We start from the raw sequence: 12,809 nt of genomic DNA on the forward strand, positions 1-12,809 counted from the left end.
ATCTTTCATTGCTATCTTACTCACTCATGCCCTCAGTGTCCTCTGCGCAATCTGCACGGATTTCTAACTCCTGACCTTTGCCCGAGCATCCCACCTTTCCTCTCCAGTGACCCAAACCCTGTCCATCCACAGTGGACGCCCGTCTTACCCTCCACCACCCTCTCACCAAGCCTTTCCTCCTCTGGCCTTTCAGTGCCCTCTGTTTGGCATATGCATGGGTCTGAAAATCAGATTCTCAAACCACACAGTCTGTTTCTTCACATATTCTTTTAAATGCCTAACGTATACTGATCCCAGGGTTGGGCCTCTGAAAGAGTAAAGATGAACCCTGCACATTGCTGCCTCAGGGTGTGCCTCAGGCTCCTCAGGGGAGAGAGGTAAACAAATTCCAATCGGGTGGGCAGTGCTAAGGCGCCTGCTCCAGGTGGAGCAGGCCACAGAGATGGGCTAGCCTCAGTGTTTATGCCGCTTTACCATTTACAAAGCCATTTGCTCTCTTTTATTCATTTAATCCTCACAACAAGTCTCTGAGAGAAGAAGCAAAGGAGGGGCTTTTTTTAATAGATGAGGATGAAAGGACTTGCCTGTGAACACACCGTGTGTAAGAACAGTGCCAGCACACAGTAGGTAGGTAGGAAGGTTTAGTCGCTCAGTTGTGTCCGACTCTTTGTGACCCCATGGACTGTAGCCTGCCAAGCTTCTCTGTCCATGGGCTTCTCTAAGCAAGAATACTGGGGTGGGTTGCCATTTCCTCCTCCAGGGGGTCTTCCTGACCCAGGGATTGACCTCTGGTCTCCTGCATTGCAGGCAGACTCTTTACTGACTGATCCACCAGGGTGGCCAATTATGAAATTTAATTCTACATCATTTGATTCAAGTTAAGTGGCCAAGTCAAGATGAAAACCCAGTCTGAACCCTCCTTCAGGATTAATTCCACTCAGTTGTGAAGCCAAAAACAGAACTAGGCTTCCAGGTGCCAGGACTCCGATCTAGGCTTTTCCACTAATGTTCCAGGTGACCTCCAACAAATCACACCCAGTCCTGGATCAGAAAGCACCTTTGGTTGAAGACAAAAAGGTAGAGTTCAGCTCTACCAGCTAGAAGTCTCTTCCAGCCAGAGTTGGATGGAAGAATGATCCTCCTAGCTCTGGAGCTGTGTGAGCTAAGTTAAAAATCCCTTGATGGGGTGGTCAGGGGGCTTCTGGCACTGGACTGGCCCTGCTTGTCTTCTGCCACCTTTTCATCCTGTGAACACACTCAGTGATAGAGCAGTCCTGGAATTTTTGTATCGTCCAGTGTGAAATGCTTCTGGGCTAAAACAACCAAGCAAAGTGGAGTCACTCAGATATCACATCATACTACTAATATTCCCTTGTGCTTAGTCGCTCAGTCGTGTCCAACTCTTTGCGACCCTGTGGACTGTAGCCCACCAGGCTCCTCTGTCCATGGGAATTCTCCAGGCAAGAACACTGGAGTGGGTTGCCATGTTCTCCTCCAGGGAATCTCCCCAACCCAGGGATCAAACCCAGATCTCCCACATTGCAGGCGGATTCTTTACCATCTGAGCACCAGGGAAGTCCAATATTCCCTTGAGCGAAGAGTGAAGCCCAAAAGCTTTTGTGAGGATAAGGTTCATTCCACTGAAACACATCACCCTCACATCCTTATAGGGAGAGGCAGATTAGACAAGCTGAGCTTCCCCCTCCACCGGCATTCCTGAGAGGCTTCCTTACTTGCCTGCTAAGAGAACGGACTGTCAAAACGTGACATTCATTGGCTATTTTGGGCATAGAATCTGAGAATGTTGTGACAGGAGGAAATTTATATCTGACCACCAAAAGTGAAGAGGAAAGAGAACTGGCTTTGGGTCAAGCAGACCAGTCCAAATGTTGGCTCTGCTGGGTGACCTTGGCAAGCAACACCATCTCTCTCAGTCTCAATGACTTCATTTAGGAAGTGGGGATAAAAATACCTGCTACCTACCTCATAGAGTGATTATAAGAATGAAATGAGGAAATGCATGGATAGCACCTGGCTCCCTTATCTTGGCTCTGATTTCTTTGCTCACCAACTGGAACACTGGATGGGGGGATCACTCCCAAAGCAAGGACCACCTCTCTACCTCTAGATCCCTAGCCTTCAGCACACTGCCTCCAAGGGGAGCTCCTTGGTTCACATTTGTTGAATAAATGACTGAACACCACTGCTTTACCTATAAGGAGACAGGTTCAGAGTGGTGGAGGGACTTTTTCCATTTACACAGCCAGGGAGGACCCAGGACCCTTGACTCCCGGCCCTCTCTCTTCCATACACTGCACCTGTCCACACCACATCTTGCAAAGCCCTCTTTGCCCATGGGAACCTTTCTTCTCTTTTTCTTTTGGCTTTTATTTTGTTTTTTGTTTTGTTGGTTTTTTTGTGTGTTTTTTTAGGGGGGGGTGGAGTCTTTCTTCTTTTAACATCTTGGTTGCAGAGTTAGCAGCCTTGGAACTAGAACCCAGGTCTATCGGGCCCCAAAGCCATGAACTCACTCTATGAGGTGCACCAAAAGCTCAAGTGAGGTCTATGCTGCTTTTTAGATCTGTTCCCCAGTCATGAATTCAGCTAGTTCTGCAAGTGATGAGCATCAGTTGGGAAGGTGTCAACACCACCCTACTTCTCTGCACAAATCTGACATTGAATAATGCCAAAATCTGAGGGTGAAAGCCAAGAGACCTTGCCTGCTCCCCTTCAGTAGATTTTTCCAAAAGGAGAGAAACAAGACATACTCTCTTTCATCAATTCTAAGACATTTTTCCACATTCCAACATTTCTGAAATCAGGAGGAGACTTAACAATTGATCTTTCAATTGACGATATTTATTTTTATTTTTTATTCTTATTTTAAAAAATATTTGTTTGGTTGCACTGGGTCTTAGCTGTGACATGTGGGATCTTTAAGTTCAGGCATGTGGGATCTAGTCCCCTGACCAGGAATTGAACCCAGGACCTCTGTATTAGGAGCAAAGAGTCTTAGCCACTGGACCACCAAGGAAGTCCCCGATGGCATTTATTCTTAAGTGGTAAAATATAAAATAAACTTGTGTCTTAAATTGTTATAGGTAAATGAAATCCAACATTTACCAGCAGAAGCAATGGCACTGCACGTCTGCATACCCTTTCACCTTGGCTAATTCGACTCTGGAAGCTCACTTCCTTCACTTCTGGCCCACCATCCTTATTCAGGTAGGAAAAATGACCAGGGCCCCAAAGCCAGTTGGTGGCAGGGCTGGGTCAACTTCCTGTGGGCTGCACCTGCTCCTCCCTCGCTCATTTTTTTTTTAATTTTTATGTATTTATTTTTGGCTAAGCCGGGTGTTTGTTGCTGCACACGGGCTTTCTCTAGTTGTGGTGAGAGAGGGCTACACTTCATTGCAGTGTATGGATGTCTCATTGCACTGGCTTCTCTTTTTTTGGAGCACCAGCTCTAGTTGCGGTGCACGGACATAGTTGGTGGTGGTGCACAGGCTTAGTTGCTCCGCAGAATGTGGGATCTTCCCTGACCAGGGATCAAACCCATGTCCCCTGCATTGGCAGGCAGACTCTTAACCACTGGACCACCAGCGAAGCCCAGATGTTCTTTTAAGAAGAGGAAACCTGGACAGAGGCAGACATACAAGGGAAACTGTGTGAAGACACAGGGAGAAGACGGCCATCTGCAAACCTAGGATGGAGGTCTCCGAAGAATCCAACCCTGTTAATGCCTTTAGACTTCCAACCTCTAAACTATGAGAAAATAAGTTTTTGTTGTTTGAGATACCTAGCTTTTGATACATTGTAATGGTACCCTTAGCTAACTAGGTCAGTGAAGAAGCTGAGGCACAGAGAAGTAAAACAGCAAGGAAGAGGCTGAAGGAGGATTTTGCACACAGGCAGTTGGCTTCATAAATGATGTTCCAAACACCACTCCACCACTGAGAAGGCCCCATGGCCAAGGAATACCTATATGCCCACCAAAATAAGCTTAGTTACAGGAATTTCCTGATGGTTCAATGATTAGGACTCCACAGTTTCACTGCCAAGGGCTTGGGTCCAAGTCTTAGTTTGGGAACTAAGATCCCACCAGCCGTGTAGCACAGCCTAATAGTAATAAGCATAGTTACAGTATGTCACCATTATGGAGCTATTGACTGTATTCCCCACACTGTATATTTCATACCCTGACTTACTCACTTTGCAACTGAAAGTTTATATTTCTTAATCTACCTCACCTACTTCTTTCCTTCAGCTTCTCCCCTTTCCCTGCAGGCAACCCCCTGTTAATTCCCTGTATCTGCAACTCTGTTTTTGTTTTGTTATCTTTGTTCATTTGTTTTGATTTTCAGATTCCACATATAAGTGAAATCATACTGTATTTGTCCTTTTCTGTCTGCTTTATTTCATTTAGCAAAACCTCCAGGTCGATCCATGTTGTCATAAATGGCAAGATTTTATTCTTTTTATGGCTGAGTAATACTCTATTATATATGCAAATAGATACAGATGGAGAGGCAGACCATTGTTCCATTATTCACTCATCTATTGATGGGAACTGAGGTTGTTTCCATACCTTGGTTATTATAAATGAACATAGGGGTGCACATATATTTTCTTTCTAATTAATATTTTCATTTTCTTTGGATAAATAACCAGAAGTGGAATTTCTGGATCATACTGCAGTTCTATTTTTAATTTTTGGAGGAATCTCCATACTGTTTTACATGGTGAATGCACCAATGTACACTCCCACCAACAGTGCACAAGGATTCCCATTTCTCCACATCCTGTTCAACACTTGCTATGTATTGTCTATTTGATAGTAGTCATTCTATCAGTTGTGAAGTGATATCACTGTGGTTTTGATTTGGTTTTCCCTGATGAATAGTGATGTTGAGCATCTTTTCATGTGCCTGTTGGCCATCTTTGGAAATGGGGTTGTTTGCAGTTTTGATGTGGTGTTGTATGATTTGTTGGTATATTTTTGGTTGTTGTTTTTCAGTCACTAAATTGTGTCCCACTCCTTGCAACCTCATGAACTGCAGCATGCCAGGTTTCCCTGTCCTTAACTATCTTCCAGAGCTTGGTCAAACTCATGTCTATTGAGTCAGTGATACCATCCAACCATCTCATCCTCTGTCACCCCCTTCTCCTCCTGCCCCCAATTTTCCCCAGCATCAGGGTCTTTTCCAGTGAGTCGGCTCTTCACATCAGGTGACCAAAGTACTGCAGCTTCAGTCCTTCCAATGAATATTCAGGACTGATTTCCTTTACAATTGACTGGTTGGATCTCCTTGCTATCCAAGGGACTCTCAAGAGTCTTCTCCAGCACTACAGTTCAAAAGCATCAGTTCTTCAGCACTCAACCTTCTTTATGGTTCAACTCTCACATCCATACATGATTACTGGAAAAACCATAGCTTTGACTATATAGACCTTTGTCGGCAAAATGATGTCTCTGCTTTTTAATAGGCTGTCTAGGTTTATCATAGTTTCCTTCCAAGGAGCAACTGTCTTTTAATTTCATGGCTGCAGTCACTGCCCACAGTGATTTTGAAGCCCAGAAAAATAAAATTTGTTGCTGTTTCCATTTTTCCCATCTATTTGCCACAAAGTGATGGGACTGGATGCCATGATCTTAGTTTTTTGAATGTTGAGTTTTAAGACATCTTTTTGACTCTCCTCTTTCATCTTCATCAAAAGACTCTTTAATTCCTTTTCCCTTTCTGCCATTAGGGTGGTGTCATTTGCATATCTGAGGTTATTGATTCCATAAGCTATCTTGATTCCAACTTGTGAGTCATCCAGCCTGACATTTTGCATGACATACTCTGCATATAAGTTAAATAAGCAGGGTGACAATATGCAGCCTTGATGTACACTTTTCCCCATTTGGAACCAGTCCACTGTTCCATGTCCTGTTCTAACTGCTGCTCCTTGTCCTGCACACGGGTTTCTCAGGAGACAGGTAAGGTGATCTGGTATTCCCGTCTCTAAGAATTGTCCACAGTTTGTTGTGATCCACACAGTCAAAGGCTGTAGCATAGTCAATGGAGCAGAAGTAGATGATTTGGGGAATTCCCTTGGGAATTCCCCCAGCAGATGTTGGCAGTTTGATCTCTGGTTCCTCTACCTTTTCTAACCCTTACTGGATATATCATTTGCAAGTATCGTATCCTATTCAGTAGGTGACCTTTTCGTTTTGTTGACAGTAGTTTCCTTCACTTTGAAAAGCTTTTTAGTTTGGTGTAGTTTTGTTTATTTTTTGCTTCTGTTTCCTTTGCCTGAGGAGACATTTCCAAAACATATATTTACTAAGACTGACGTCAAACAGCTTACTGTCTGTTTTCTTCTACAGGTTTTAAGGTTTCAGATCTTACATTTAAATCTTCAATACACTTTGAATTTATTTGTGTGCTTGGTGTGAGAGAGTAGTCCAATTTGATTCTTTTGCATGTACCTGTCCAATCTTCCCAACACCATTTATTGAAGAGATTGTCATTTCTCATTATATATACTTCCCTCCTTTGTCACAGATTAATTGCCCAGAATGTGGGTTCATTTCTTGGCTATTCTGTTTCATTGATCCTCTGCCAGTTGTTGTTATTGTTGTTCAGTTGCTAAATAATGTCCGACTCTTTATGACCCCATGTACTGTAGCATAACATGCTCTTCTGTCCTCCACTATCTCCCAGAAGTTTGCTCAAATTCATGTCCATTGAGTCAGTGATGCTATCTAACCATTTCATATTCTGCCACCCTCTTCTCCTTTTGTCTTCAGTCTTTCCCAGCATCAGGATCTTTTCCAATATGAAGGCTCTTTGCTTAACATGGTCAAAGTCCTGGAGCTTCAGCTTCAGCATCAGTCCCTTCCAATGAATATTCAGGACTGATTTCCTTTAGGACGGACTGGTTTGATCTCCTTACTGTCCAAGGGACTCTGAAGAGCCTTCTCCAGCACCATAGTTCAAAAGCCTCAATTCCCCAGTGCTCAGCCTTTTTCATGGTCGAGTTCTCACAACTATACATGACTACTGGAAAAACCATAGCTTTGACTAAACAGACATTTGTCAGGAAGTGATATCTCTGCTTTTTAATGCACTATCTATATTTGTCATCAAGAGCCTCTTAAGTTCTTCATTTTCTGCCATAAGTGTGGTGTCATCTGCATATCTGAGGTTATTGATATTTCTCCCAGCCATCTTGATTCCAGCTTGTGCTTCATCCAGCCTGGCATTTCACATAATGTTCTCTGCATATAAGTTAAATAAGTAGGGTGACAAAATACAGCCTTGACGTACTCCTTTTCTGATTTGGAACCAGTCTGTTTTTCCATGTCCAGTTCTAACTGTTGCTTCTTGACCTATATAAGATTTCTCAGAAGGAAGAAGAACTAAAGAGCCTCTTAATGAAAGTGAAAGTGGAGAGTAAAAAAATTGGCTTAAAACTCAATATTCAGAAAACTAAGATCATGGCATCTGGTCCTATCACTTCATGGCAAATAGATGGAGAAACAATGAAAACAGTGACGGACTTTATTTTGGGGGACTCCAAAATCACTGCAGATGGTGACTGCAGCCATGAAATTAAAAAATGCTTGCTCCTTGAAAGAAAAGTTATGACCAACCTAGACAGCATATGAAAAGGCAGAGACATTACTTTGCCAACAAAGGTCTGTCTAGTCAAAGCTATGGTTTTTCCAGTGGTCATGTGTGGATATGAGAGTTGGACTATAAAGAAAGCTGAGCACCAAAGAACTGATGCTTTTGAACTGTGGTGTTAGAGAAGACTCTTGAGAGTCCCTTGGACAGCAAGGAGATCCAACCAGTCCATCCTAAAGGAGATCAATCCTGAGTATTCATTGGAAGGACTGATGCTAAAGCTGAAACTCCAATACTTTGGCCACCTGATGGGAAGAACAACTCATTTGAAAAGACCCTGATGCTGGGAAAGATTGAAGGCAGGAGAAGGGAATGACAGAGGATAAGATGGTTGGATGGCATCACTGACTCAATAGACATGGGTTTGAGAAGGCTCTAGGAGTTGGTGATGGACAGGGAAACCTGGCATGCTGCAGTCCATGGGGTCACAAAGAGTCGGACATGACTGAGCGACTGAACGGACTGCCTGACTCACTGATGTTTGTCATAGCTTTTCTTCCAAGGAGCAAGCATTTTTTAATTTCATGGCTCTTCATGCAGATGGTCATCACCGTCTGCAGTGATTTTGAAGTCCAAGAAAATAAAATCTGTCACCTTCCACTTTTTCCCCCATCTCTTTGCCATGAAGTGACATTGAGGTAGGCTCCCTCAATATCCACTTTGTTGAGAGTTTTTATCATAAATTGTCATTGAATTTTGTCAAAAGCTTTTTCTGCATCTATTGAGATGACCATATGATTTTTTTCTCATTTTCTTAAAGTAGTGTATCACATTGACTGGTGTGCAAATATTGAACCCTCTTTGCATCCCTGAGATAAATCCCACTTGATCATGGTGCATGATCCTTTCAATGCATTGTTGAATTTGATTTGCTAGTATTTTGTTGATGATTTTTGCATATATATTCATCAGTGATATTGACCCATAATTTTCCTTTTGTCTGATATCTTTGTCGGTTTTGGTATCAGGTGATACTGGCTTTTAGAATAAATTCAGAATTGTTCTTTTCTCTGCAATATTTTTGGAATAATTTCAGAAGGATCAGTGTTAACTATCCTCTGGATATTTGGTAGAATTCACCTGTGAAGCCATCTGGTCCTGGACTTTGGTTTGGTGGGAGTTTTCAAATTACTGATTCAATTTCACTACTGATAATTGGTCTGTTCATATTTTCTATTCCTTGTTCAGTCTTGGGAGATAGTAACTTTCAAAGAATTTGTCCATTTTTTTCTGGGTTGTCCATTTTACTGGTGTATAATTGCTCATAGTAATCGCTTATGATCTTTTGTATTTCTGTGGTGTCAGTTGTAAATTCATGTTCACTTCTGAGTTTATTGATTTGAAAGTGAAAGTGTTAGTTGCTCAGTTCAATTCAGTTGCTCAGTCATGTCCGACTCTTTGTGACCCTATGAACTGTAGCATGCCAGGCTTCCCTGTCCAACACCAACTTCTGGAGCTTGCCCAAACTCATGTCCATCCAGTCGGTAATGCCATTCAGCCATCTCATCCTCTGTCATCCCCTTCTCCTCCTGACTTCAATCTTTCCCAGCATCAGGGTCTTTTCCAAAGAGTCAGCTCTTTGCATCAGGTGGCCAAAGTATTGGAGTTTCAGCTTCAACATCAGTCCTTCCAATGAACACCCAGGACTGATCTCCTTTAGGATAGACTGATTGGATCTCCTTGCAGTCCAAGGGACTCTCAAGAGTCTTTTGCAACACCACAGTTGCAGAAGTATCAATTCTTTGGCGCTCAGCTTTCTTTATGGTCCAACTCTCACATCCATACATGACCATTGGAAAAATCATAGCTTTGACTAGACAGGCTTTTGTCAGCAAATCAATATCTCTGCTTTTTAATATGCTGTCTAGGTTGGTCATAGCTTTTCTTCCAAGGAGCATCTTTTAATTCTTTCTAACCCATGGACTGTAGCCTGCCAGGTTGCTCTATCCATGGGATTCTCCAGGCAAAAATATTAGAGTGGGTTGCTATTTCCTATTCCACAGAATCTTTCCAACCCAGGGATTGAACCCCCATCTCTTAGGTCTCCTGTGTTGGCAGGCACACTAGCACTATCTGGGAAACCCTTATTGATTTGGGTCTTCTTTTTTCCTTGATGAATTTGCCTAAAGGTTTATCAATTTTATCTTTTCAAAGTACCAGCTCTTGGTTTTATCTTCTCTACCATTTTTAAGCATTTTTCTTTTTTTTGATCTTTATAATTTCTTTCCTTCTGCTAACTTTTGACTTGCTTGTTCTTATTTTTCTAGTTACTTTAGATGTAATGTTAGGTTGTTTATTTGAGATTTGTCCTGCTTCCTGAAGTAGGTGTGTATCACTGTAAGAACTGCTTTTACTACAGCCCATAGATTTTGGATATTTTGCTTGTCTTCATTTTTCTGTAGGTATTTTTTATATTTTTTCTCTGATTTACTCATTGTCCACTGGCTATTGTTTAGCAGAATATCATTGCGGCATGTTGTTTAGCTTTCATGTGTTTGGGCTTTTTGCAGGCTTTTTTTCCCTTATAGCTGATTTCTAGTCTCACAGTATTATAGTCAGAAAAGATGCTTAGTGTGATTTCAATTTTCTTAAATTTCCCAAGGCTTGTTTTGTTCCCTAGCATGTGCTATATCCTGGAGAATGTTCTATGTGTACTTGAAAAGAGTATGTATTCTGCTGCTTTAAATCCATATGGTCTAATATATTATTTAAGGCCTGTGCTCCTTTATTTTCTATCTGGATGATCTGTCCATTGGTGTAAGTGGGGTGTTAAAGTCCCCTACTATTATGTTACTGTTGAGTACTTCTTTTATGGCTATTAGCATTTGTCTCATATATTGAGGTGCTCCTATACTAGATGCATATGTATTTACAATTGTTATATCTTTTTAGATTGATTCCTTGATCATTATGTGGTATTTTCTGCCTCTTGTAATGATTTTATTTTAAGTCTAATCTGTCTGATATGTGTTGCTACTTTGGCTTCATTTGATTTCATTTGTGTGGATGCTTTTCCATCCTTTTTCCATCCCCTCACTTTCAGTCTGTATGTGTCTCTCTATATGAAATGATTTTCTTGCAGGCAGCAAATAAATGGGTCTTGTTTTTGTGTCCATTCAGCCTGACTATGTCTTTTGGTTGGAGTATTTAGTCCATTTACATTTAAGATAATTATCAATATGTATGTTCTTATTGCCATTTTGTTAATCGTTTTGGATTTGTTTTGAGGTCTTTTTTTCCCCTTTCTTTTGTTCTCTTGTGATTTGATGTCTGTTTTTCGTGTTATGATTGAGTTCCTTTTTCTTTTCTGTGTGTATATCTATTACAGGTTTTTCTTTTGCAATTACCATGAGGTTTTCGTATAGCTACACAATCAGATACACATACGTGATTGTTTTTAAGTTGCTGACCGTTGGTCTGGCTGGTTGCCATGCCCTGACTTGTGTATAGGTTGCCAGCTGCTGGTGGGCAACGCCAGGTCATGAAGCTGCTGGCTACATACCCTGGGGCCCAGGGCTAGGGCTGGCCCACTGGTAGGTAGAGCCAGGTGCTGTGTGGGCGGTTGCAGGACCAGGGGTCCTAGGTCTAGTGTTGGTCTGCTGGTGGATGGGGCCAGTTCCTGACATGTCTTTCTGCTGGATCTAGGGTGTCCCAAAGTTAATGTTGGCCCACTGGTGGGTGGGGCTGTATCCCAGGGACAGTTGGCTTAGAAGTAGACGGAGCCAGCTCCTGACATGCCTTTCTGCTGGATCCAGTGTTGTCCCAAAGTTAATGTTGACCCACTTATCAGTGGGTCAACTATATCTGGGGCAGCAGTCTTAGTGGTCCAAGGTGTCTCAATGCTGGTGTTAGCCTGCTGATGGGCAGGGACAATGCCCAGGGGAATCCTAGAGCTACTGCCTGCCCACCAGTAGGCAGAGCCAGGTCCTCAAGGTCTCTGGCTGCAGGGCCCTGGGTATCCCAGAGCTGGTGTGAGCCCATTGTTGGGCAGTTCCTGACACAGCTGGCTGCAGGGTGTGGGGTGTCCTATAGCTTGTGTCAGCCCACTGGGGCATGCTGTCAGATCCCAGGGCAGCTGGCTGAGGGGTGCAAGATGTCTCAGAGCCAGTGGCGGCCTGCTGGTGTGTTGAGTAGATCCTAGCACTAATAAGTTAGAGGAAGGATCCCATAAAGGCACTTGCCAGTACCAGGGTTCTTATGGTAGAATGAACTCCCCCAAATAGCTGCCACCAGTGTCTGTGTCCCCAGCATGAGCTCCTTCCTGTTGCCTCCTCACTCTCTGGGAGGCTCTCCAAGATCAGAAAGTGGGTCTAATCCAGGATCCTTTTAAATTTCTGTTTCTGCTCTGGATCCCAGAACGTGTAAGATTTTGTGAGCATCCTTTAAAAGTGTAGTCTCTATTTCCCACTGCCCTCAGGCTCTCCAAAAGAAAGCTCTGCATGCCTTCAAAGCCAAATGTTCTGGGGGCTTATCTTCCTGGTGCAGGAACCCTGGGCTGGTAAGCCCAGTGTGGGGCTTGGACCCCTCAGTCCCCGGAAACAACCTCTGCAATTGTAATTACCCTTCATTAGTGGGTCACCCACCCAGGGGTATGGGTCTTGACTATCCCATGTCTCCACCCCTCCTACCCATCTCATTGTAGTTCTTTCTTTATACCTTTAGTTGCGAAAGATCTTTTCAGCCAGTCTTTTAATCTTTCTCATCGATAGTTGCTCTATGAGTAATTGTAATTTTGGTGTGTCTGTGAGAGGAGGTGAGCTCAGGGTCTTCCTAATCTGTCATCTTTGCCACCCTTCACTTCCCGAACTCAGGGTGTTTTTATTCTAAGGGTGTAGGCACTATTAGGACTGGGAGCACAGACCCGAGTCTCTCCTCCTGGCTGTCATGCCCACTGGGGACAACAGGCAAAGAAACAAATACTGTCTACATAGTGAGATCATTGCTCTATTAGAAGAGTAAAGGTGAGAGGGGTGAGGGAGAGCTGCAAGAACTAGGGACCATGTTGGAGAAGAAACAGGGGACAGGCAAAGATACCTCACCTAGGAGAATACCCTTATGATAGGTACTGAATGGTGAGTAGAAGTTTCCTAGGCAAGGAAAGGCATTTTAGCCACAAAGAACATTATGTACAAG

This window comes from Muntiacus reevesi, chromosome 5, assembly GCF_963930625.1.
Source record: "Muntiacus reevesi chromosome 5, mMunRee1.1, whole genome shotgun sequence".
NCBI lineage: Eukaryota > Metazoa > Chordata > Mammalia > Artiodactyla > Cervidae > Muntiacus > Muntiacus reevesi.